Below are 24087 nucleotides of genomic sequence, written 5' to 3' on the forward strand. Positions count from 1 at the left end.
CGTCAGACTCTGTGCTCCGTGGGCAGTCTGCTTCTCTCTTTTCCTCTGCCCCTCCCCCTGCTCATGCTCTCTCTCTCTCTCAAATAAATAAATAGAATCTTAAAAAAAAAGAAGGGGGGCCCCCATTGCTGCCAATGCTACAAGATGGCCGGGGGGCCTCGCCACCTTCCTCAAGCATGGCTGGGCCAAGGAGCCGGTGCTGGTTGCATCCTTCACCATCGGGGGCCTCGCCCTAATTCTGTGCACCCTCAGCCCCTTCACCAAATATGCCACCTTGATCAACCAGGCAGGCCACGCCTTACAACTACCCAGTGCCAACCCCTCCCCCCCGCCGCCCCGAGGTGATGGAAACATGCCTGACGAGCCCAGCCACTCCCAGGACCCCCAGGGCCCAAGCTTGGAGTGAGCACCCCTGGTGACACAGAGAAGGCCCCTCCCGTGTAGCCAATAAAATGTGAAAAGCAACCCTCCTCCCCAAAGTAGGGGGATTAGATGAGTGTGGCTGTAGGGATCATAGCCCCAGAATCAGAATTTATGGACTATTTACTGTCTGCATGGCACTCTGTTAAACAAGGTTCGTTCATATCAGAATTCATCCTAACCCAACCCTCCAAGGCAAGTACTATTTTTACCTACAACTTACAATTGAGGAAACTGAGGCATAGAGAGTTTAAGTAATTTGCCCCTGATGACACAGCTCACAAGTGGGCAATTGGGAAGGAACACATGCCACCCACCCACCTGCATCTCTGAGAGCTGCAGGATCACCAGCTGGGACCCTCTTAGGGGCTCCAGCCCAACCAGGGCCCCCCAGCACTTCTTGAAATAAGCTACTCTTTAAAAATGGAGCACGGTCCTCTATTCCTGGCAGGCAGAGAAACTAACCTGAGGATTATTTCCCCAGAGTTGGGGTAGTTTCTGAATTAGAATGCTCCGCTCAGAGAGAAAAGCCCCGGGGAGCGGAACCCACCGCTTCCCTGCCTGAGCTGCATCACTGTGTGCGTCTCCAAGTGTGGGTGCCCGAAAGCGTGTGTGTCTGTGTCTGGGGCACCCATCAGCATGTGTTCGTGTGTGCCCAGGGACACACAGGTGTGTGTGCTGGTATAGGCTGTATGTAACCTGCTGGGTGCTCAAAGACAAAAGAGGTGCTTTACGAATGAAATCGATGTCCAGCCCTCGGATCTTTCTAGTCCTAATCTTTGAAGAAGTAACCAGACCAGGACCTAGGCAGGGATTTCTGCGCACTTGCTTCAGCATCAGGTCTCACCAGCCTTTTTTCACAGCAGCTGCGGGCCTTGATAACAAAAGGAAGCCAGATGTGTGTCAAAGCCAAGGGGGAAAGGCACGAACACTACTGTGCCAAACGGTGCCACTGGAAACGACGAATAATTTACAGTTCTCCTCGTCCTTGCTAATTGACCAAATCCAATGTGGCCACGTGTGCCTTGCGCCTTGATCTGCTATGTAATAAAATCAGTGCCTTGGCATGAGAGGCACAGCTAGGACCGAATACTAATAGCGTTAGAGGTTCTGTTCGCAAGCATTAATAATTCATTCCTCCATTCGTTTCTTTTCGTGCGGCCGCTGTTCCTTTGAACAACAGCAACCACGGACCAAGGGAATGGAAGTCTTTCTGTCCGTGCCAGGACTGTGCCGGCGGCTGGCTCAGAAGCTCCTGGGCTCAGGAGCTTGGTCCACAGGGAGCCCGGCCATACTGCGCCCCACATGGTCACTCTGTGGGGTAGGGGGAAGCGCGGAAGGCCAGCGGGATGAGGTTAGAAGTCTGACATGACTCTCACGGAGCTAAAATCAGGGTGTCACAGAGCTGCATCCTTTTCTGGGGGCTTCTGGGGGAAATTTGCTTTGTTCCCTTCTCCAGTTTCTAGAGGCTCCTTTGTTTTGGCTCCTTCCTCCATCTTCACATATCTTTCTCTGACTCTCCTCTGCCCTTCCCACCTCCACTTTTAAGGACCGTGGTGGTTACACTGGTCCCCTCTGTAAAATCCAGAACAATTTCCCTAGTTTAAGGTCAGCTGATGAGCAACCTTGATCCCATCTGCAGCCTCAATCCCTCTTTGCCATGTAACCTTATGTATTCATAATATCTGAGGTGGGAAAATCACTTCAAATGTTTTAGGAATTAGAAAAGTAATGCTTACTCATGGTTAAATATTCAAGGCAGTGCAGAGGTAATAAAACAACCATTTAGGGCGCCTGGGTGGCTCAGTGGGTTAAAGCCTCTGCCTTCCGCTCAGGTCATGATCCCAGGGTCCTGGGATGGAGTCCCGCATCGGGCTCTCTGCCCAGCAGGGAGCCTGCTTCTTCCCTCTCTGCCTGCCTTTCTGCCTACTGGTGATCTCTGTCTGTCAAATAATAAATAAAATCTTAAAAAAAAAAATAGCCCTTGAACTTTAAAAAAACAAACAAACAAAACAACCATTTAAAGACCAACTTTTACCTACTCTCCAAGATGGATCTACTGTTCACAATTCCTAAGTATCCTTCTAGAATATTCTATGCACATACAAGCATCTGTATGTGTGTCTCCCTTGTTCTCTCTTTTTCTTTCCATTTCTCTTTTACTCCTTTTTCTTTTTGCCTGCTATCCAGGCAGCCATCCGTCAACCCACTCATCCATTCAGCTGGTATGAATTTTACCCCGCACCACCGTTCTAAGAAATGTCATATTTCTTTATTTTTCTAAATCAAGTTAAATCTCACTCTGAACCATTTGTCAGGGTGGCGAGAACTTCAGTATTAACCATAATTCACCTTCAGTAGTACCAGCCATAATTCTGGAGTTCCCTCCATCTTTCCTGGTTGCCAAAAAATGGAGGTGGGGAGGGGCTTAGTGAGGTTGTGGAAAGAGGATCTGGCATCTCCTTTTCTTTCCACCTGGTCACGGATTTCTAACAGTATTCTGCGAAGGATTTCAATTAAACACTGTGAAGACAAGGACACATACAGACGAAAGGCTACAAGAAATTCAGCAAAGGACCAACCATGTTGTCTCTCACAAGCAGGATGATGGCAATTTTAATTTTCTTTTTGACACGACTCTTCCCCTCTACATTTTCTACACCTATGTCTATCTATAAAGTAGATATCTCTTTATAATCATCACAATAAAGTTCATTATCAATACTCTGTGTCCCTCTCTGCTGGCCTTTCCTTTCAGCTGAGCGCCCTACTGCCCAAGATGGTGGAATCCTCCTTGGGTGGAGTTCTCCTTGGGTGGTGTCTTCCTTGGGTGGAAGCCTCCTTGGGTGAGGGCACAAGTTGAAATAGCAGATAAACCCTCGCAATGCAAATTGGAGGCTGCTCTGCTTTTTCACGCTGTGGGGAGGGCTCTGATGGAGCAAGGAGACTGACAGTCTGGAGAGGAAGCAGCTGGCCTTCATGGCCAACTCATCACTCTTTCATTGGGGCTCACAGCTATCACCCTTTCATTCCAGAGGGGAGGACTCACCCTTTGCAGCTTCCAGGCAGCCATGCAGGCTGAAACTTGCCCCTCTGCTATGGGGTCTGTCTTCTCCAGTGACTGTGGGGGAAGTGGAGGAAGCAGAAGTCCATGGTGCCACAGTACGGGGAAGGTGACCTGGAGTTTCCCTTCCAGGGGCTGGGATCTGAGTGGGCGGGCCAGTCAGGATGTGAGCTGGTGGGGCTTCTCTCAGGGCCAGCCTGGGGGAAAGCAGACACTGAGCACATTTTGGGAGTTTCTTCATTCTAATTGTCTTCAGGCACCTTTGGGATGGGGAAGGGAAGGTGGTATGATTACCCCTTGCGGCATTCATCCATTCAGCTGTTCACCCACAAATACTCAATGAGTACTTTCTTTGGGCTGGACACCAGGCTGGGAGCCCTGAGTACTATGAAAAGCAAAACTAGATCTGCTTCTTGACACAGTGTGGGGTGGATGGCAAAAGAGGGGCTCTGTCATTTGTTTCTTACTGTCTTTCTTGTTCTTTGCTGTAATTCTCACCCCTAGAATGTGTAGGAAATCAATAAAAATTTGTGAAAACAATGAAAAATTTGTTTCTTGTTAGTCAGAGGAAACAATCAAACAGCAAAAAAAAAAAAAAAAATCTGAAATCCAAATGAAATGGAAGAATTCCTCCCCCAAACCCAAGTTCTTACAGATGCTTCATCAACATTGTCATCATGGATATGCATGAGGCCTTATGTTCTCCATGCTTTCCCTCCCTCCTCACACACTGTCTTCGCTAAGATGGCAGGGAAAGATTCAGCCTGCCCGGGAAAGATTCAGCCTGCCCCGTCACAGTAAGGTGCACGTGGTCCATTTACCTGGGTTCAATTCCTGGCTCCAGCATTGACTGGCAGTGTGAGCATGCTTGGACAAGTCACTTCTTCTCTCTGAGCCCCAGTCTCCTTCTCTGTAAAATGAAGTGGGTAAGATAGATGCCCTCACTGGGTTGTCATGAGGGTTAAATGAGATGATGCAGGTAAAACTCTCATGGAGCCTGGCTCAAAGCAGAATGCTTCTTCCCTGTCAACCAATATCTTTCTTTTAACCCTTGACTCCATTGTCCTTCTTCTTTGCAGGAGGTCCTGATGGATGCTGAGCACTTGGTCATGACTCCATCTCCCAAGCTTCGAAGAGGTCTGGAATCGGGACTCAGACAGGGAGCAGCAAAGGGAATTCCCTGGCTGACAACTTTCTAAATGCCCCTTTCCTTACTGAGCCAGGAGACACAATGTTGGGCCAGTCTGTACCCAGGCTGGGGAGAGGGTGATGTGGGCAAGTTGGTGTTTTGTCTTAGTATTTGAACCATACCCTCCCCAACGTAGTTGAGAGTAGTGACCCAGGTCAAAAAAATCACCCCTCGTACCCTTTCAGTTAGAGAGAGAAACCACTTTCTTCTACTGCCTCACATCTTCATTCATACTTTGACGATTGCTTTCAACTCATGGATAGTCATCTCTGTCTGCCTCTACCAGCCAATGTGCTCAATGAAAGTTCACAACCAACTCTTCAGAAAAAATGTAAGCACACCTACACATAACTAGGTTTATTATATTGTACTGGTATAAAGGATGTGTATCAAACACACACTTATTATATCATAAAAATAACAAACAGTACTCTTTCTTATGCATTTCGTATGGTCATTGACTCTCACAGATTGCTTTCATTCATTTTTGCCGACTCTTGTTTTAGCCAAGTTTTGGTTGCAATTCAACCATGATTTGACACTATTGGACTATGAATATGTATACTTGATCACTTTCTGATTCAGCAAAGAGGTCTTTCATGTCCTTGGATGAGCAAGTGTAGTCCTGTCATGAACTTTGGTTGATACTTTCATTTACGCTAATAAGTAAGATGAAAGTGACTTTGAAGATGTATGTCAAAACTTCATTTGATTGTAAATGACACGAGTGACTCCTTTGCTGAATTACATAACAGGTTTTGAATATTGGAAGAATGTATCCTTGATTTTTTTGGTTCAACTTACATGCAATGGCAATAGCACATGACACACTTAAGATTTGCTGCATTGTGAACCTTTCTTCATCACTTCCTTGAGATCTGGGGTCTAGAGCATCAACAGAGCAGTTAATCAAGCTCAAATTTGTGATGTGTGACAGTTTTTGTGGTATAAGTACACACACTATGGCCAATATGAAGTTGCCATTGCAAAGTCACTAAGTGTGGAGTCAGGAGGACATGCACGGTAGCACACGATTATAGAGCATTTCCACCCTACACAAACAATACTGGCTTACAACTTCAAGATCACAGGAAGAAGTAAAATGTAGAAAAATATCAGGAACTGATGAGTTTTGATTATTCATTACCTTTTAAAATATAATTTATTTAATTTGTAAGTTTAAATAATTTAACTTCTCATAATGGTTGCGTTTAACAACTGGGTCACGAGATTACCGAAAATGTAACAATTGACTCCTGGCGAGCTAACATAAGCTGCCTCCAGCTCTCCATAACCTGACTGACACCTTGGGCTGAGCAGATTCTTATCCTTCTCTGGCCATAGCACTTAGCACCATGCCTGCCACACTGACAGCCCTCTGTAGGTGATGGCTGATGGGGGACGGACTGATGGAGGAGGGACTTGCATTATCTGTCCACCTAGTCTATGAGCTCCTTGAAAGAAAGACAATATTATAGTCACTTTGAATCCTCAGTCCCCACCCCAGGGTCTCGTACACAGTGGGTGCCCAGATGAATGTCTCAGTTTACCTCCTAGGGAGCACCTGAAATGCTTTGTCTGGGAGCAGAAATGACCCACAGCAGGGCTAACAAGCAAGGCATTACAAAGAGTGGGTATCAATGAATCTCTGGTTGCTATTTCCTGGGTTTAGCTCATGTCACTGCCTGTGTTAGTTGCTGTGTTAGTTTGCTGCATAACAAATTGCCACCTACCAAGTGGCTTAAAACAACAAATAGTTACTATATCTCAGAGTTTCCGTGTGTTAGGAGTGTGGGCACATTTTAAATGTGTCTTCTGCTCAGTGTCTTACAAGACTGTAACCAAGGTATTATTTGGGTTACATTCTCATCTGGAGGCTCAGTTGGGGAAGAATTCACTTCTAAGCTCATTCGTGTTGTGATGTGACTGAGGTTGTCACATATTTCCTTGAGGTTCTGTGACAAAAGTCCCCAGAGGTTTGTTGGCTGTGTACTGGAGGCTGTCCTTGGGTCCTGGGGAAGGCGGCCCACAGTTCCTTGCTATGTGGGCTTCCTCACCATGGTGCTTCACCAAGCCAGCAAGGAGACTCTCTTGCCTCAAGGTGGGTGAAGTCTCTGTTTTAAGGCCATTTGCCCAGGTAAATTAGATTCACTGAGGATAATCTATCTTTTGATGAACTCAAACTGATTTAGGACCTGCAGTCAGCAAAATTCCTTCATTTCTGCCATATTCTTTTGACTAGAATCAAGTCACAGTTTCCATCTACACTCAAGAGAGGGGATTATACAAGACATGAATACCAGGAGGTGGAGGTCATTGGAGGTCACCACAGGCTCTGCCTGTCACACTGCTTCATATCCCTGTTCCCAACCCCACCGTGAAGTATGGCTTTAGAATTAGCCATGAGGTATGGCTTTGAGAAGAGTTAGCCAGTAATCCCTGCATTCTCCTGCCTTAGAACATTTCCCTTGCTGAGATGATTGATGTATGTAATTTTGGTATTTATCTGTGCTCATGTGGGACACATGGGAGGAGGCAAGTGGTTTCCCTGGTGCCAACTCTAGTAAACTCAAATCCTTCTGTACCTCTGAGGCAGGTCCTGAGTGTTCTATGATGTCAGGAGGCCTTAGGGAAAGAAGAGATTGTCAAACACCTAAGGCTTAGAAGTGAAGGTCACAGTGGCAGGAAAACTGTTCCCCTTGACTTTACCTTGGGCTGTCATGGAGAAGAGGAAAAGTTATGAAATAATACAATGTAAGAAGCGGGCTCAGTATCTCCATTGAAATGTCTTCCAGTATGGGGTGGGGCGGGGAGGAGGAAACACCACCACCTTACTTCCATCTGGCCACTGGAGAGGGCTTATGGTATCAGTGAAATTATTTATCTTGTGAGTTCTGTTGTTTTGAAATTTTTTTTAAGAATTTATTTATTTGACAGAGAGAGATCACAAGTAGGCAGAGAGGCAGGCAGAGAGAGAGGGGGGAAGCAGGCTTCCCGCTGAGCAGAGAGCCCGATGTGGGGCTTGATCCCAGGACCCTGGGATCATGACCTGAGCTGAAGGCAGAGGCTTCAACCCACTGAGCCACCCAGGTGCCCCCCATTGGTTTGAATTTTTAACAGCAACACCCTTCAACCTTAAGGAGGACCTTTGAAAAAGGGGGTCTTGGTATCACTCACAACTACAAAATTTGGGGTGTGTGCCCCTTTATCCAGTGTTTCTGCAGTAAATACTTATTGGTCCCCAATTCTGTGCCAGGCTCCATGGGAGGCATAAGTAGTAGGGTAGAAAACAAGTTTGCCCTCCTGGAGTTTCCAGTCTGGTAGAAAGTCAATGAAAGAATTATACAACAAGATAAATTGTGATAAGTGCTTTGAAAGAGACAAAGTGAAAAAAGAAAAATAACACAGGGAGTGCTGTTTTAGAAGGTGTGGTCTGGGGAAGTCTTCAGGAAAAGTGACTTTACAGTTGATATCTGAAGATGAGAAGACTTCAGTCACTTTTAATGGGGGGAAGAACATTCTAGAAGGGCAGACCAGAGTATGCAAAGTTGCAGACTGGAAATCTTCTGAGCACAGTGAGTGAGAAGGAGAGGAGTGGTAGGTAAGGGGGCAGGTGCCAGATAAGGAAGATATATTTGGGAGATAGGATGGAGAGCATTTGATGGACTGGAACTGGAGAATGAGGGAAAAGCAGGTATCACGAGTGGCTCTTGGATATTCCCACGAGAAGGAAGGGGAGCCAGATACTGAGATGGCTTTCCAACCCCCACATTCCTATAAGACTACAGGTTCTGAGAGTGGCAATGAACATGACTCTAAAGAAACAGACATGAGAAGTACAACATGGAATCCATGCGGGGGACTAGAGAGAGAGAGAACTGGTTTATATTGCAGGGAGGTTGCTCTCCATGAAGAGCTCTGACCTGCAGCTTTGCTGAATTCTGTGCTGTAAGTACTCTCACTGTGGCCAACATTGAGCTACCAGCCAGTGTGCAGGGATTCTGAATATTTTAGAGCTGGTAGGAACCCACTCCAGCACACCAAACCACCCCAGGTCACCACACATTCTTCTCTAGGGAACTGTTCACCAGGTGGTAGCTTTGAGGCCTGCGAGAGCTCCTTCCCTTCTCTGACACCTTGATACCTGTTTCTGTATATTTTCCCACAGCCACCTGAGGTGTCAGCCACAAAGGAAAACATACCATCTCATTGCTGACTGCTCTCAGGGAGCTGTTCCATAGGTTTAACGACAATTGTCTAATTATGTCTTAGATGCTCATTCCAGAAAAAGCTGATAATAAATTAGTGCAATTAATTGGTCTTTACAGAGCATTTAGGAAAACCCAGGCTGTCATAAGAAACCTTCATGGAGAGAGTACATCTAGCTGAACCTGTTGTGAATGGAGAGAACTAGGGAAGGAATTCCAACTCAGTTGTAAGCAAGCAGAGGCTAGCTCCCGAATCTGATTCTGCCCTGCCACACCCTGCTCCTTCATTTCCCTTGGACGATGATCCTTCAACCTCAGCCTCAACGTGCTCCAAGTCAGACCCATCAGGAGCCGCCATGGCTCAGTTTATCTTTGGATTTCTCCCTTCTGTTGAGCACACCACCATCGTCCTCATGTCTCAAGCTCAAGAACCTGGAGGTAACTTTGACCCAGCTCTGTCTCTTGTCTCCTGCATGGATTCCATGTTGTATATCTCATGTCTGTTTCTTGGCACTCTCAGAACTTGTGGTCTCCAGCTTCTTTGCCTTGTCTCCCTCCACTTTTAATCTATTCTCTGAGCCACAGCCTCCCAGACTTGCTACGTGGTCTGCAGGGCCCTGGGAGGAAGTCCTACCTCTCCAGCTTCATCTCACCCCACTGGCCCCTGGACCTCATGCTGCAGCTAGAGGAAGTATTCAATTCCTCCAAGTCCCGACGTTCTGGCCTTTGCACATTCTGTTTCCCCTGCATGGAGCCCTCTCTCCTAGCGGATTAATCAGGGTCAGTTAGGTTATGCGGCGATGTTGAATTAACCTCCACATTTCAATCACTTAATGCATTAAAGTTTATGTCTCACTCCTTTGAGCTGCGGTATGGATTGGGTGGTCCTTTTCTCTCTGGAGAGGTGGCCCCCCAAGTCACTGGCACAAAGGAAGAGAAGTTGGAGGAGGCATCTGTCTTTTAACTCAGCCTACAAGTGCCACAAGTCCCCTTCTCTTCCCCTCTTTTGGCCAGGATTGGTCAGACGGCTCCAACCTAACTGTGAGGTAAAAGTAGGGGTGCTCATGGGATGCCTGGTGCCACATGCTTCTCCATTTCTGACTCATTATTCAGATCATTGTACCACTTTCTCTAGGAAGCCCTCCCCAATCCTCCAGCTCTGGGTCAAAGTTTCCTTCTATGTGTGCCCCATGCACACCTTGACCCTGGTAGCTCTCCTCCTGAATGCCCCAGTCAGGAGCTGACCCCTTGCTCAGCCAGCTGTGAAGTCTTCAAGGCAGAGATCTGGTTTGTTTCCTGCTTGGGGCTGGCCTCCCTCCAGTGGTCAACATAGTGCCTGCCATACAGCAAGGCTTAGGGCATGATCCTGGAGAGGATGGCCAGTCCGAACCCCAGCATTCAGGGCTCTCTCGGTTCTGACTTGGTTCATGTACTTCTCTCTGTCCCTCTTACCCAGCTGCTCTGGGTTTTAGGTCTTTTGTGCATAGTATGGTGCATAAACCCTTGGATTTTCTGTCAGGCAGTTCTGAATCTGATTGCCAGCTCTAATATTGACTGGTTATGGGCACCAGATAAACTATTTCATTGCTCTGTGCCTCAGTGTCCTCATCTGCCAAATGGATTTCCTGATACCTATTTTTGCAGGGAACCCATGAAAAAATGCTTTTAAAATGCATCTTCATTAGTATAGAGTATGTCAAACATGGAACTTCACCATTTCTCAGATGCCCATTTTTTTAACCTTTTAAAATATACCTGAAATCAATGCATCTTAACAGTTGCTGTTATGAAAACACTGTGTTATTGTTCAGTTCATAGGTTTTGCTCTTTCTTCGTGGTGTGTCTTAGATTCTGTGAAATATGGTGTATCTTAGATTCCATGATATATGAGAGTTAATAATTGATATTTATTAACTATTATTTTTGCCTCTTTTAAAAAAAGATTTTATTCATTCAACAGAGAGAGACACAGCGAGGGAGGGAACTCAAGCAGGGGGAGTGGGAGAGGGAAAAGCAGGCTCTCCACTGAGCAGGGAGCCCGATGCGGGACTTGACCCCAGGACCCCAGATCATGACCTGAGCTGAAGGCAGAGGCTTAATGACTGAGCCACTTATTATTTTTGCCTCTTAAATGATCTCCACCTCTGGTAATAATATATATAATATAATATCTAATATATATTATATGTAATATAAATATATAAATGTTATATATTATATATAATATATATATATATTTGTTTGTTCTATTTTGTTTTGGTTTTGGTTTTTTTGGTAACTCTATGGCCATTTCTCTCATCCTTCCAACACTTGATTCAAATAAGCATGAAAACTGAAGGGCATACCTCATCAGGACCTTCTCGTGGAACAGGTGTAAATTTTACAGGTGAGGCATCTCCTCATCTGGGAGGCCTCCTGCCTCTCTCACATGCAACTGTCTCTCTTCCTTTCGTGTTTCTCACAGTGTGGTACTAACTAGAATCTGCCTTGGACATTATTAAAAATTAACTTACTAGAATTAGTCACACCTATTTTTTAAGCACTGACATTTTTTAAGCTGTGCTCTGTACAACGTACTTCCTTACTGAATTCCCACAAACTATGAAACAGGCATTACGTCTAGGATGAGAAAATGAAGCACAGAGAGGTTTGGTAATGTACAAAAAGACGCACAGCCAGTGAAAGGTGGAGCATGCTTAACGTGGCTCTCTCTGATGGGAGACACCACTAAACAACTTCTCATAGATGCCTGATCCATCTCTGGGTGCTCCATGGTGCATGGAACTTGGAATAGCAGGTGCTTGAATCTTACTTGCTAGGGAGCGGCAGAGTTCATCTTGCACAGGCCCCTTAGTACACTTAGCAAGGTAAGACCTCAGTTCTCCTTGTATCAAAAACTGTATGAATTCCCTTTGCCCCAAAGAGAAACATTCTTTTTTTTAATTTGTAGCCCTTGACCTTCCCAAAGCCATTGGATCAAGTGTTCCCATTGTTCATTTTGAATTACCCCCACCGGTATCCAGTGCGGTCACACTACCTCTCGCCACTCCCATTCCGGGTAGCCCGAGCAGCCGCTGCAGAAACGTCTTACCCACAGCAGCTGGTGCTACTGGACGGCTGCCCGATAGCACAATAAAGGAAGAGCACCCTTACAGTCCCTGAGACGCTCTACTGTACCACTCACTCCTCTCCCTGGCATATGCCAGCGGCTGCCTCTGAGAACCAGATTGCTACAGCACCCAAAACTGTTGCAGAGGCTTAAAAAATTTGCAACCTCTCGACTTGCACTTGTAAACACAGAAAACCCACCTTTGCCCCTGAGCAACGAGAAGGTGTTTACAGAACTGGGGAGATGATGCCAGAGTCTCTCCTTGGGGAGCAGGGGACAACAGAAGGGAGTTGGAGCACTTATTAAAAAATGGCCTTCCGGGTGCCTGGGTGGCTCAGTGGGTTAAAGCCTCTGCCTTCGGCTCGGGTGGTGATCCCAGGGTCCTGGGGTCGAGCCCCAAATCGGGCTCTCTGCTCAGCGGGGAGCCTGCGTCCTCCTCTCTCTCTGCCTGCCTCTCTGCCTACTTGGATTCTCTGTCTGTCAAATAAATAAATAAATAAATAATCTTAAAAAAAAAAAAAAAGGCCTTCAATGGCGAGTCTCATGGGGACTCTGACACACCTCAAGGGAAGCCTGCTTCCAGGCACCCGGCTCTGGTACACAGAGACCAGGTCCCGGGAAAGGAGGGAAATAAAGAGAATGGGCATTCGCAAGTACCTTTGCCTTTCATGGTGGCAGCAAGCGGTGAAGATCTGAAGGCCGCAGGCTCAGGACGCCGTCTCGAACCCCGGATGATCGGTTGCCCAGACGGGCTGCTGCATTGAGCCCGTGCTCCCACGGACCCAGGCTCAGGGCCCAGGTGAGGCAATAGTGCACCTACCTTCTCCTCTTATTCCTTGCTTTCCCTTCCTTGCTTCTCCGTCTTCCTTAGCCCTTTCTTCAGGAATCTTCTGTAGAGGAGAGGTAGCTCTGTGGCAGGTCGGGTCCATCTGGAGCAGTTTGTGGGTCTGGCTTTGCCCGAGGCTTCCCTCTCCAGACTGAGTCTTGCGAGATCTTCTTCGTGCTAAGGTTCATGAGGGAATGGACCAGTACTAGGGTCTCGTGCTCTCTGGGGGTTGCTGCTTCCCAGAGGTGTTCCCACGGAAGCTGGATAAACTCTGGGTAATATAGAGAAGATTCCTGATGCTGGTAGAGGATGGGGGAAGAGTGAGGTGTGGTCTGTGTTCTTCCAGACTCTGACGATCTGGTTACCTGCGTGTTTATCAACCTGCGGGATGGTGTTTCATCGATCTATGGTGGAGACGAGTGCTTCCTGCCTTGTCTTTCCTGCTAGATTTGCCCCTGGCCACCCTTATTTGCCTCTTTTACTTTTTTTTTTTTCTTTAAGATTTTATTTATTTATCAGTCAGAGAGAGAGAGAGAGAGAGAGAGAGCACAGGCAGACAGAGTGGCAGGCAGAGGCAGAGGGCGAAGCAGGCTCCCTGCCGAGCAAGGAGCCCAATGCAGGACTCGATCCCAGGACGCTAGGATCATGACCTGAGCCGAAGGCAGCTGCTTAGCCAACTGAGCCACCCAGGCATCCTGCCTCTTTTACTTTTGACACCTTCCCCTTTCCCACCCAAGATGGGTTCGGTGGGTGCCCTCCCGGCTCTCAGAGCTCATATGATCTAAAGAAGTAGGGAGAGCTTGCCAGGGAGGAAGGGGAGAGGGATTTAGGGGAGATGCTGAGTTGAACATGGTATAGAGGGCTGGGGATGAGGGCGAAGGAGGGAGAGAGGAAAAATGTCTGCGAGGTTGGGGCGTGGAGGAGTTGGGGAGATGTGGTCTGGAGAGGTTGCTAGGTGTGAGAAACTGGGGAGAAGAGGCGTGAGTACTTGGGGGTGACTAACTGGTGCCCCTCTCAGGTTTCCTGAGAAACACAAATAAAAAGAGTTCTTCAAAAATTTTCTTTTAGGGGTGCCTGGGTGGCTTAGTAGGTTAAAGCTTCTGTCTTCGGCTCAGGTCATGATCTCAGGGTCCTGGGATCGAGTCCCACATCCGGCTCTCTGCTCAGCGGGGAGCCTACTTCCCCCTCTCTCTCTCTGCCTGCCTCTCTGCCTACTTGTGATCTCTGTCTGTCAAATAAATAAATAAAATCTTAAATTTGTTTTTTTCATTTAGAAGCTTATTTGGAAATGACTCTGCAGATTGGCCAGGAGGCCCCTGAATATATGAAGTTTACAAAAAAGTTTCATTTGCTCTTCTTTGCCAGGGTCTGTGCCAGGTGCGGAGGGAGCAAATGTAAGAAAGGATCCATGCCCTGGAGGGATGTTTGGAATTCATTTGTTCTAAGAGGCTATGATTCCAAGATTCTGAAGTGTCAGAATTCCATTTTGCTGAAATTCTCTGAAGTTCTCCCAACTGGGCTGGGCAGTGCATTTCTAGCACTTAGGGTCAGGGAGCAGAATTTCTGGGAGAAAGCCCTCTGTGCCCCCTCTTCTCTCTCTCAGGAAGTGTCTGGGCTCCACAGAGGTTCTGACACCAAAGTCCAGTTGCCTTGGGGAGGATCCCTGTCACTGACGGAGGATAAGTTTTCCCAGAATGGAAAACTCACTGTGGTTGACCCATGGCTCTGGCTCCATTTCTGGTGTTTGTCCCAGCCCTGTCTTCACTTTTGGCTGCTTCTCCGTGAGGCCTTGGCTACCAGCACAAGGCTTCCCATCTGCTGAACAGCCCAACCTTGACCTAAATCCATAGAGAGCAACGTACACTCCTCACCTGGGGTCCAGTTTAGAGTCTCTGTTGAAGGACATTAGCTTTTAGTTATAACGAAGTCCCAGTATCCTGATAAGTGCTGTTCAGAGAAACTGTTGACAGTTTTTGTCAGATTTGTCAATCGAGAGGTTTTTGTCCCTCTTAGAAGTCTTCCGTGTATATAATTGGCCAACACTCACTGGTGGTCTTAATCTTTTAGGGAAAATCACAGAGATCTCAGCAGATGGCAGACAGGACCTGAATGAGTAGATTCCACTTCCCCTTTCCATTTCTCTGAAGTTTCCACTCATCTGACAGTATTTTGGTCGATGTTACAAACAGGTGTATCCAACACTGGCCTGCTTTGGACTGTCATTTGCTAGACCAAAGACCTGAGCCTCTGTAATTCTGTTGGCTATTACTAATGACAATACAACAGTCAGCCCTGATATTCAGTTATCACTTTATGGTTGGCCCAGCAGTGCACTTGCATTAACTCAACTTGACCCCCATGAGGCAGGAGACAGTGTCACCTGGTAGACAGGAACATAGATTCTGGGGTCAGAGAGACCTGAGACCAAATCCCGGCTTGACCATTGGCTAGCAATGGGATCTGGAGCAAGTTGTTTAACCGCCTCATGAGCTTTTAGGGCTCAGGGGATTGGATATTTAGCCGACTGCCTGGTGCATGGTTGATGTTCAACATACAGGAACTTCTTAGGCTCATTGTTTCTATTTTACAGGTGAGAGAGAAAAATTCAAGGACTTGCCAAAAGTCACACACTCCCAGTTCGGGGTTCCTTCCTCCCCATGAGGCTACCTGACGTTCTTCCCTGGAGACGGGGACGGGTGGATCCTGACCCTTGAAATCCCACTGAGTGGAGGAAGTCAAGACTCACCCATGCTTTGGGGTGGGGGTTATCTTTCCACATTCCCCAGTGGGATGAAATGCATGAGGTGATGCATAGAATTTGCTTTTCCCAGCCCCTGGCCGGTGGTTTAGCTTATCCCCATCTCCTGCCAGCTGACCAAGGCCAGCCAGTGCTTAGGGGGGATCCCATCCCTTATGCAATGACTGCAAGCGAGTTCTCTTGCTTCCTGTTCTGATCCTTTTATCTCTGCTCACACCCAAAAGTGCAAACATAAAGCACAAATGTTTGAGAGGACGCTTGTTCACAGCGCTGGATGGTTTTAGGTGTGAAGGAGTAATTATTACCAAATTCTTTTCTGTCAGAATTTCCTTCCGTCAAACACATGTTTTATTGCTGGGTTTATTGTCTTCAGCCACAGCCCACCTTTATCAGAACTAGCAGCTATCCAGGTGTTCACAAGGGTGCGACTTTCTGCCCTGGCTGCCAACGTGCCCTTCTGTTCATGGAACTTAAGCAGAATGAGGCAGGAGGAAACCAGCGATGTTTGGAGGTTTTCGTGTAGCTTAAGAAAAAAAAAAGATTTTATCCACTTATTTGAGAGAGAGAGAGAGAGCACAAGCAGGGAGAGGAAGAAGCAGGCTTCCTGCAGAGCAGGGAGCCCTGCATCAGGGCTCGATCCCAGGACCTGGGGATCATGACCTGAGCTGAAGGCAGACGCTTAACCCACTGAGCCACCCAGAAACCGCGTTGTTGCTCTCTCTTTCTTTTTTTAAGTTTTTTTTTTTTAAAGATTTTATTTATTTATTTGACAGACAGAGATCACAAGTAGGCATAGAGGCAGGCAGAGAGAAAGAGGAGGAAGCAGGCTCCCTGCTGAGCAGAGAGCCTGATGCGGGGCTTGATCCTAGGGCCCTGGGATCATGAACTGAGCTGAAGGCAGAGGCTTTAACCCACTGAGCCACCCAGGTGCCCCCACGGTGTTGCTCTTTTTAACAGGCTGGACTCTTCTTGTGGGAAGAGTGCCTTAAAGGCCAGGTGTTCTGGATGAGACTTGGATGAAAGCAGTTTGGGAAACTTCCAGGCGTGTTTTTCTATTGGTCAGGGAAAGGCTGGACAAGCGCTCCTTCAGCCCTCCATGCGGGGGTGCAAATCGGCTTCCATCTCACCGAAAACCCAGCTCAAACCCGGGCGGTCTTCACGTGCTCAGTATGTTTTACACTGTACAGATGGGCCTCTGGAAAATATCTCCCTCAATCCTGAACTATTTATTTATTTATTTAGAGAGGGAGGTGGGGAGGGGCAAAGGGAGAGGGAGAGAGAGAATCTTAAGCAGGCTCCACACCCAGTGTGAAGCCACGTGCAAGGCTCGATTCCACAACCCGAGGTCATGACCTGAGCCCAGACCAAAAGTTGGATGCTTAACTGACTGAGCCACCCAGGTGCCCTGATCCTGAATTATTTTCATTTATTTTATTTATATATATATTTTTCATGAACTATTTTTAAAGAAAACTATTTTTTAATCTCTTTTTTCCCTTCATAAAGTCAGACATACTTATTGCAGAAAATTGGAATGTAAGCACATAGAGGAGAATTAAAAGTTACTTTTTTCCTGCCCTCCAGAAAAAAAATACTGGAAACATGTCCAAACTGTGTCTCCTCTTCTGGGCGGTTATTACACTCACCCACACGTGCACACACACACACACACATGCACATGTGTTTGAAGCAAAAATGGGAAAAGGTGAGAGTTTTAACAAGCACAGTGGTCAGCCACCTTCTGGGGCGTGCGTGTGCCTGTGGACTGATGCCCACCCAGAATGGGATCTTCTGCTATGAGGGGTGGGCATCGTTTCTTTCAAAGCACCATCGGCCCATGCTCACTTAAATAAGTTGACTCTCCTGCTTGACCTTGGCGAGGCCAGGGTCACAGCCAGTGGGAAAGAGAGGTAGGAGAGTTAGAAAGGCCCTTCACGCCTCAGTGAAGAAGCACCAGTCCCTCATCTTCTATGGAAAGAAACCCCACGTGGGATGATTTAGCGTCAGGGCTCGGTGAGCCTGAAGGACGAGCTTCCACCTGCCTGGAGTCTCCAACGCGTGGAGCAGCTGTCATTGCCCTCACACCTGGACCACTGGTCCTGCAGTGTCTAAGAACAGTTCATTTAATTAATGACCGTCACGTAGGGTTTTATAATGCCCCGGGGTGGCACATGCTGGAGTAGGAGCCCTCTCACCCAGTGTAAATGAGACCTGTAGTCGGAGATCAATCAGAACATCCGTTCAAGTGGGGAATTGGCTGGAGGGGTCAGGCAGCTCCCTAAGTGTTGCTGAGAATGTTTGAAATGCCATGGGCAGTCCTCACTGTGCACCGGAGGGGGTGGGGTAATTGGGTGGGCTGGGCCGGGTGGGTCAGTGACTGAGTTTTGATGGTATTATTATCTTCATTTGACAGATGGCAAGACTGAGGTTCAGAAAATGGATATGGACACTTAAGCTGAGACACACCCTTTTATTTTAATTTAGTTCTTATTCTCAGAGCCATCTCTTCTTTTGTATGGGTTTCTTCCTTCCTTCCTTCCTTCCCTCCCTCCCTTCTTTCCTTTCTTCCTTCCTTCCTTCTTTTCTTTCTTCCTCAAATAAGGGCAGGAAGAGACCTGTCGTATGAAAATGCCTATAGCATGCCGAGTACTTTGGACATTACATTTCCAATTCTCACATCAGTACTAAATTTGGCCCATCCTTATCTCCATTCACTGGTGAAGAAACAGAAAGAGACATTCTGTGACATGGCTGAGGTCCCACATTGAGTAAGTGTATGAGTTTTTTTAAAAAAAATATTTTATTTATTTATTTGGCAGACAGAGATCACAAGTAGGCAGAGAGGCAGGCAGAGAGAGAGGAGGAAGCAGGCTCTCCCCGGAGCAGAGAGCCCGATGCGGGGCTCGATCCCAGGACCCTGAGATCATGACCTGAGCCGAAGGCAGAGGCTTTAACCCACTGAAACACCCAGGCACCCCAGTGTATGAGTTTCTTAATTGCCGGTATATTTATATTTAGTTTTAGTTTTTTTTCATTTTATTTTATTTCTTCTCAGTGTTCCAGAATTCACTGTTTATGCACCACACCCAGTGCTCCATGCAATACGTGCCCTCCTTAATACCCACCACCAGGCTCACCCAACCCCCCACCCCCCTCCCCTCCAAAGCCCTCAGTCTAATTGCTGCTATAAAAAAATTACCACAAATGTGGCGGCTTAAAACAACATAAATTTATGATCTTACGGTTCTGTAGCCCAGAGGTGCAGTACAGGTCTAAAGTGGAGGTGTTGGCAGGGCTGCATTCCTTCCTGGAGGCTCTAGAGGACAGTCTGTCTCTTTGCTCTCCCAGCATCTGGAAGTCACCTTGGTTCTTGGTCTCCTTCCTTCATCTTCAAAGCCAGAAATGCGGCATCCAGCCAACCCCTTTCCTGGTTCTCCTGTTTCCTGTCTCTGACCACAGCTGGGAAAGTTTCTCTGCTTTTAAGGGCGCATGTGACTAGATTTGGGCCCACCCAGATAATCGGAGATAATCTCTAATCTTAAACTTCCTCATGTTAATCACATCTTCAAGTCCCATTTGCGGTACAAAGTAACATCCTCACAGTTTGTGGGGATCAGCATGTGGACGTCTTCTGGAGGACATTATTCTATCATCCTGGTAAAAGAAGGAGTTGGGACTGAACGTGGGCTGTGTCCACGTTAAAATTTATTATACAAATACAGTCCTCAGGCACTGTGGTATCGAAGGAGGGACAGACACATGAATTGACTGAACATAATAGATTCCAGAAACATATTCATCACAAGTATGGCCAATTGATTTTTGACAAAGGTGCAAAATGGCCGGATAGTTTTTTCTATAAATGGTGTTGTACTATTAGACATCCTTAGGCCAAAAAAAAAAAAAAAAAAAAATTTGACCTAAATCTCATGCCTTGTATAAAAAGTAATTCAGGGGGCGCCTGGGTGGCTCAGTGGGTTAAGCCACTGCCTTCGGCTCAGGTCATGATCTCGGGGTCCTGGGATCGAGTCCCGCATCGGGCTCTCTGCTCAGCAGGGATCCTGCTTCCCTCTCTCTCTCTCACTCTGCCTGCCTCTCTATCTACTTGTGATCTCTCTCTGTCAAATAAATAAATAAAATCTAAAAAAAAAAAAAGTAATTCAGAATGGATCCTGGATCTACATGTAAATTCATAAAACTTTTAGAAGAAAATCTTTGTGACATAGGCCAAGGCAAAGAGATCTTAGACATGACACCCAAAGCAAAATCCATTAAAGAAAAAAGAATTAGAAAAATTGGACTTCATCAAAATGAAAGGCTTTGCTTTGTGAAAGTCCCTGGCAAGAGATGAAAAGAAAGAGAAGGGGAAGAAATATTTGCAAGTCACACATCTGACAGAGGACTCGTATCTGAAATGTAGAGAGAACTCTCTAAACTCAAAAGTAAGAACACAAATAATCCCATTTATATATGGACAAAAGACCTGAACAAACATTTCACCAAATGGGGATACTGATGTCAATCCAATAGGCACATGAAGATATATGTTCAACCTCATTTGCCATTAGTCAAATGGAAATTGAAACCATAACGAGGTAATTATGACACACTTATTAGCAAGGCTAAAATAAAAATACTGACGGTATACAAAGCACTGAGAAGGAATGCAGAGAAAGTGAATCGCACACATTCCTGGTGGGAATGAAAAATGACAGAGGCACTCTGGAAAACAATTTGGCTGTTTCTTATCAAGTTAAGTATATACTTACCATCTAACCTGGCACTTGCCTGGCTGGGTATTTATCCTAGGAAACTGAAAACATATAGTCACACAAAAACCTATACACAAACGTTCGTAGCTGCTTTATTTGTCATATCCAATACATGGAAGTCACCTACATAACCTTTAACAGGTGAGTGATTACGCAACTGGTTTAAGTTCATACAAGAACCGTATTCAGCAATGAAAACAAATGAACTGTTGATCCAGGCAACGATTTGGGTGGGTCTCGAGGATATCATGCAGAGTGAAAGAAAGCCAACCACAAGAGTCACATATATTTACCTTATTTATCATTCTTTTGTCATAATTTTGCCATAGACTCTTGGGTCACACTTCTGTCATCATTTCTGCGACAGATTTCTGGGACGGTTGCCAGGAGCTAGGAGTGGTACAGGGTGTGAGTACAAAAGGAGAGCACGAGGGAGTTTCTTTGTGGTGACAGAACAGTACTGAATCCTGATGGCGGGGCTGGTTGCACAAACCTTTGTGTGTGATAAAAATGTCTTAAATCTCTACACCAGAAAAAAAATGTAGGTAAAAACGAGTGGGATCTGAGTAACAGCTTCGTTGCTGATGCACCAATGTCCGTCTTTTGATGCTGTGGCCATGCTAGATACTATCATTAAGTTACTTAAGGTATCCATGGGAGCTCCGTTTTTTTACAATTTCTTGTAAATATTAAATCCCCGCCCCCCCCCCCCCCAAAGTAAGCAAGTAACTAAAACTCTAAAATAAAACCCTGAGTCTTCTCACTGCTCGTCTGAGGTCCATCCGCCGGGCAGGCGTGCTCTTCGTCTGAGTCTTCATTATTTGCCTTTGCTGTGAGGTCTGAACTGAAAAAGAGAATAAACCAGCATTTTGGATGAAACAGAACCCAAAAGGTTCTGTTGAATGCTAATGCCTCAGCCTCTCACCTTCGGCAAGGAGAACTTTTCTGAGTCCAGGCACGTTTGGGAATTCCTGGGTTAACGAGGTTTCTTCATGAAACGCTGCTTTGGAGGACAGGAACATAGGCTGTGGGTCTCCACGAGGGGGCCACAGCATACAGCGATTCTTGGACTCTGTCCACAGAAGATGTGTATCTTTTTCTCCCCTGGGAATCCCAAGAGCCCAGTGATCCTGTGCTCGGGAAATACTGAGCTAAAGCATTGGTCAGAGAAGAGGAAGGCAAGGAGTGTGGTATCATTGTCACCGTGGGACCAAGTGTTTGGCTCCAGGCATGGGCCACTCTCAAGCCTTTTGCCACGTTGTGAGTGTAGTAACTTAGAGGAGACATGTTGGAAAGGAGATGCAGTTTTCATTGTATGAAAGGTGTGAGTTTTAGGTTTTGACCCTTTTAGGTTTTGAGTAGAGACTTTGGGGAAAATGCTGCCCCCCCCTTCTCCACTCTTAGGTTCAGAGGCCCCATTCCCCTTGCGACGGTGGAACTAGATGAATAAAGAATGGCTAACAATTCACCCTCGAAGCCAAACATGAGGAGATGTGTCTTTGGAAAATGGGAGAGAAGGACATAAGGACACAGATCCAGGAGGCACATTTCCTTCCTTCCTCCCTCCTTTCCTTCCTTCCTGACTTCATCTGTTTATTTGACAGAGAGTGAGACAGTGAGAGAGAGAGAGAGAGAGAGAGCGAGCGAGCACACAAGCAGGGGGAGCAGCAGAAAGAGGGGGAGAAGCAGACTCCCGCTTAGCAGGGGGCCTGACACTGGGCTTGATCCCAGGACCCTGGGATCATGACCTGAGCTGAAGGCAAGACGCTTAACCGACTGAGCCACCCAAGAGCCCCCAGGTAGGGCATTTTCTGGTGATTACAGGGTTGGCCATGTGGTAAAACCCTAAGTCTGTCAAGACCCCTGCTCATGAGGAATGAAACTTTGGTCTACTTTAAGTAGACCAAAAAAGTCACACCATATCTCTACCTTTCTGTGCACTCTTTCATATAGATGATAACATATCCAGTACATTCGTTGTCTCTTCCTGCATAACACATCACCCTCAAACTTAACAGTTAAAACAGCAGTAAAATGACTACATTTATCATTGTGAAAATTGAGTAATGTATGGAATTGTTGAGTCACTTTGTTGTACACTTGAAGCTAATATAACATTGTATGTCAATGATACTTTAATAATAAATTTTAAAGAAGTGGTCCAAAAAAAAAAGCAGTAATAAGATTTATTACCTCACACAGTGTTTATTGGTAACAAGTTTAGGAGTGACCTAAGTCATTCTGGGTCATGGACCCTCAGGATACTATAGTCTTCTGAAGTTTTGTTTGGGACTGGAGAATCTGATTCCAAGATGGCTCGCTAGCCTAGCTGGCCTGTTTGTGCTGGGTGTTGGCAAGAAATCCCAGTTCCTCACCATGAGGACCTCTCACATGGTTGCTTGAGTATTCTTACATCATAGTTGCTGGTTTCTTCCAGGACAAGTGACCCAAGAGAGAGTAAGGTGGAAGCTACAGTGTCTTCTATGATGTAGTCTTGGATGCCACACACTATCATTTCTGCAATATCCAACTGATTATACACATTGGCCCTATTCAGCTCTATTCAGTGTGGGAGGGGACGAGACATGGCATGAATTCTAGTATGAAGGAATCATTATGGGCCATCTTGAAGGTTGGCTACAAAAACCTATAAAAGAAAGAAATTATTGAATGAAGTCCTTAAATGGATGGTAAGTGTTTTTGAGTGGTGCATGACCATTTTCTAGAGGCTGTGCCTCTCTCTCACCCTTTCCAAAGAAGAGGCATAATTCTGGAGTCACAATTTGCTACTCGTTAGACATTCAAGCTCAGGCAGAAGATTCTGCACTGATTCATGACCTGATCTGTGTATTTGCCATTCATCCTAATCATTCTTTTAAGGAGGGGCCTCAAACAATTGCACCAGCCCGAATAACACTTCTACCCTTTGTCTGTTGGGTAATGACTTCATTCCACGTGCTCTGCTTAAACAGAATGACTCTCTTCTCCCTCCTCTCTCTCTTGTCATAATTCTTTCTGTTCCCATTTCATTTGGAGACAGGTGCCCTCCAAACCACACTCTCCACATCTATCAAAGCTAAATAGCTTCCTGCTGCCTTCTCCCATATTTTTAAAAGCAAGATCCTCTTACCTTCCTCAGAGCGCCTAACCTGAACAGGAAGCTTGATTAATGCACACTTTATCTCTTCCCTCAGTTTATTTATGCCTCCATCAAAATTCTTGGTTGCCAGCAAGAAACGGACCTGGGCTTCTTCAGCATAAAGGAATCTATTAGAAGGACATTCAAGCTCTCAGAATTGATGGTTGGCTTGGAAACCAGGCTTAGGAAATGAATGAGAACCAAGTCTTCCCGTAGGGCCAGGAGCAGGGGCGATGTGATCACTGTGCCACTGTGGCTGCTGGAATAATATGCCTTCATTTGCTCCTTCTGCCCTTATTGCACAGGCCAGAGACTCAAAATCCTGGGGAATAGCATTCATTTGGCTTGGCCAAGGTCAATCCTGGCCCCAAACTCCAGGGATGGGGAGAAGCAAGAGTTGATCCATTTGGGGGGGGGGGAAGGCACATATTTCTACACATCCCCTAATTCTCTAAATGGCTCTGGTTGATTTGTCACCATTCAGACTGAAGCCCTCCATTGCTCAATGAGGAGTCAATTACTTGACAGTCCTTAGGATCCACCCCAGCCTTGTATTTTCCATAAACAAACCCTCCAAATTGGCAAACACTCTCGGGAAGGGT

General features: G+C 46.3%; 1 long non-coding RNA gene across 1 annotated transcript; it reads right to left on the bottom strand.

The window, feature by feature from the left end:
- Positions 1–2742: 2742 nt before the first annotated feature.
- LOC123932065 lies at positions 2743–18980 on the bottom strand. Its single transcript, XR_006816393.1, has 3 exons — positions 18817–18980; positions 4306–4394; positions 2743–3744 (listed from the first exon to the last, which is right to left on the bottom strand). It is a non-coding gene; the product is annotated as an uncharacterized LOC123932065 (long non-coding RNA).
- Positions 18981–24087: the final 5107 nt, after the last annotated feature.

Source organism: Meles meles, chromosome 20 (genome assembly GCF_922984935.1).
Source record: "Meles meles chromosome 20, mMelMel3.1 paternal haplotype, whole genome shotgun sequence".
Classification (NCBI taxonomy): Eukaryota; Metazoa; Chordata; class Mammalia; order Carnivora; family Mustelidae; genus Meles; species Meles meles.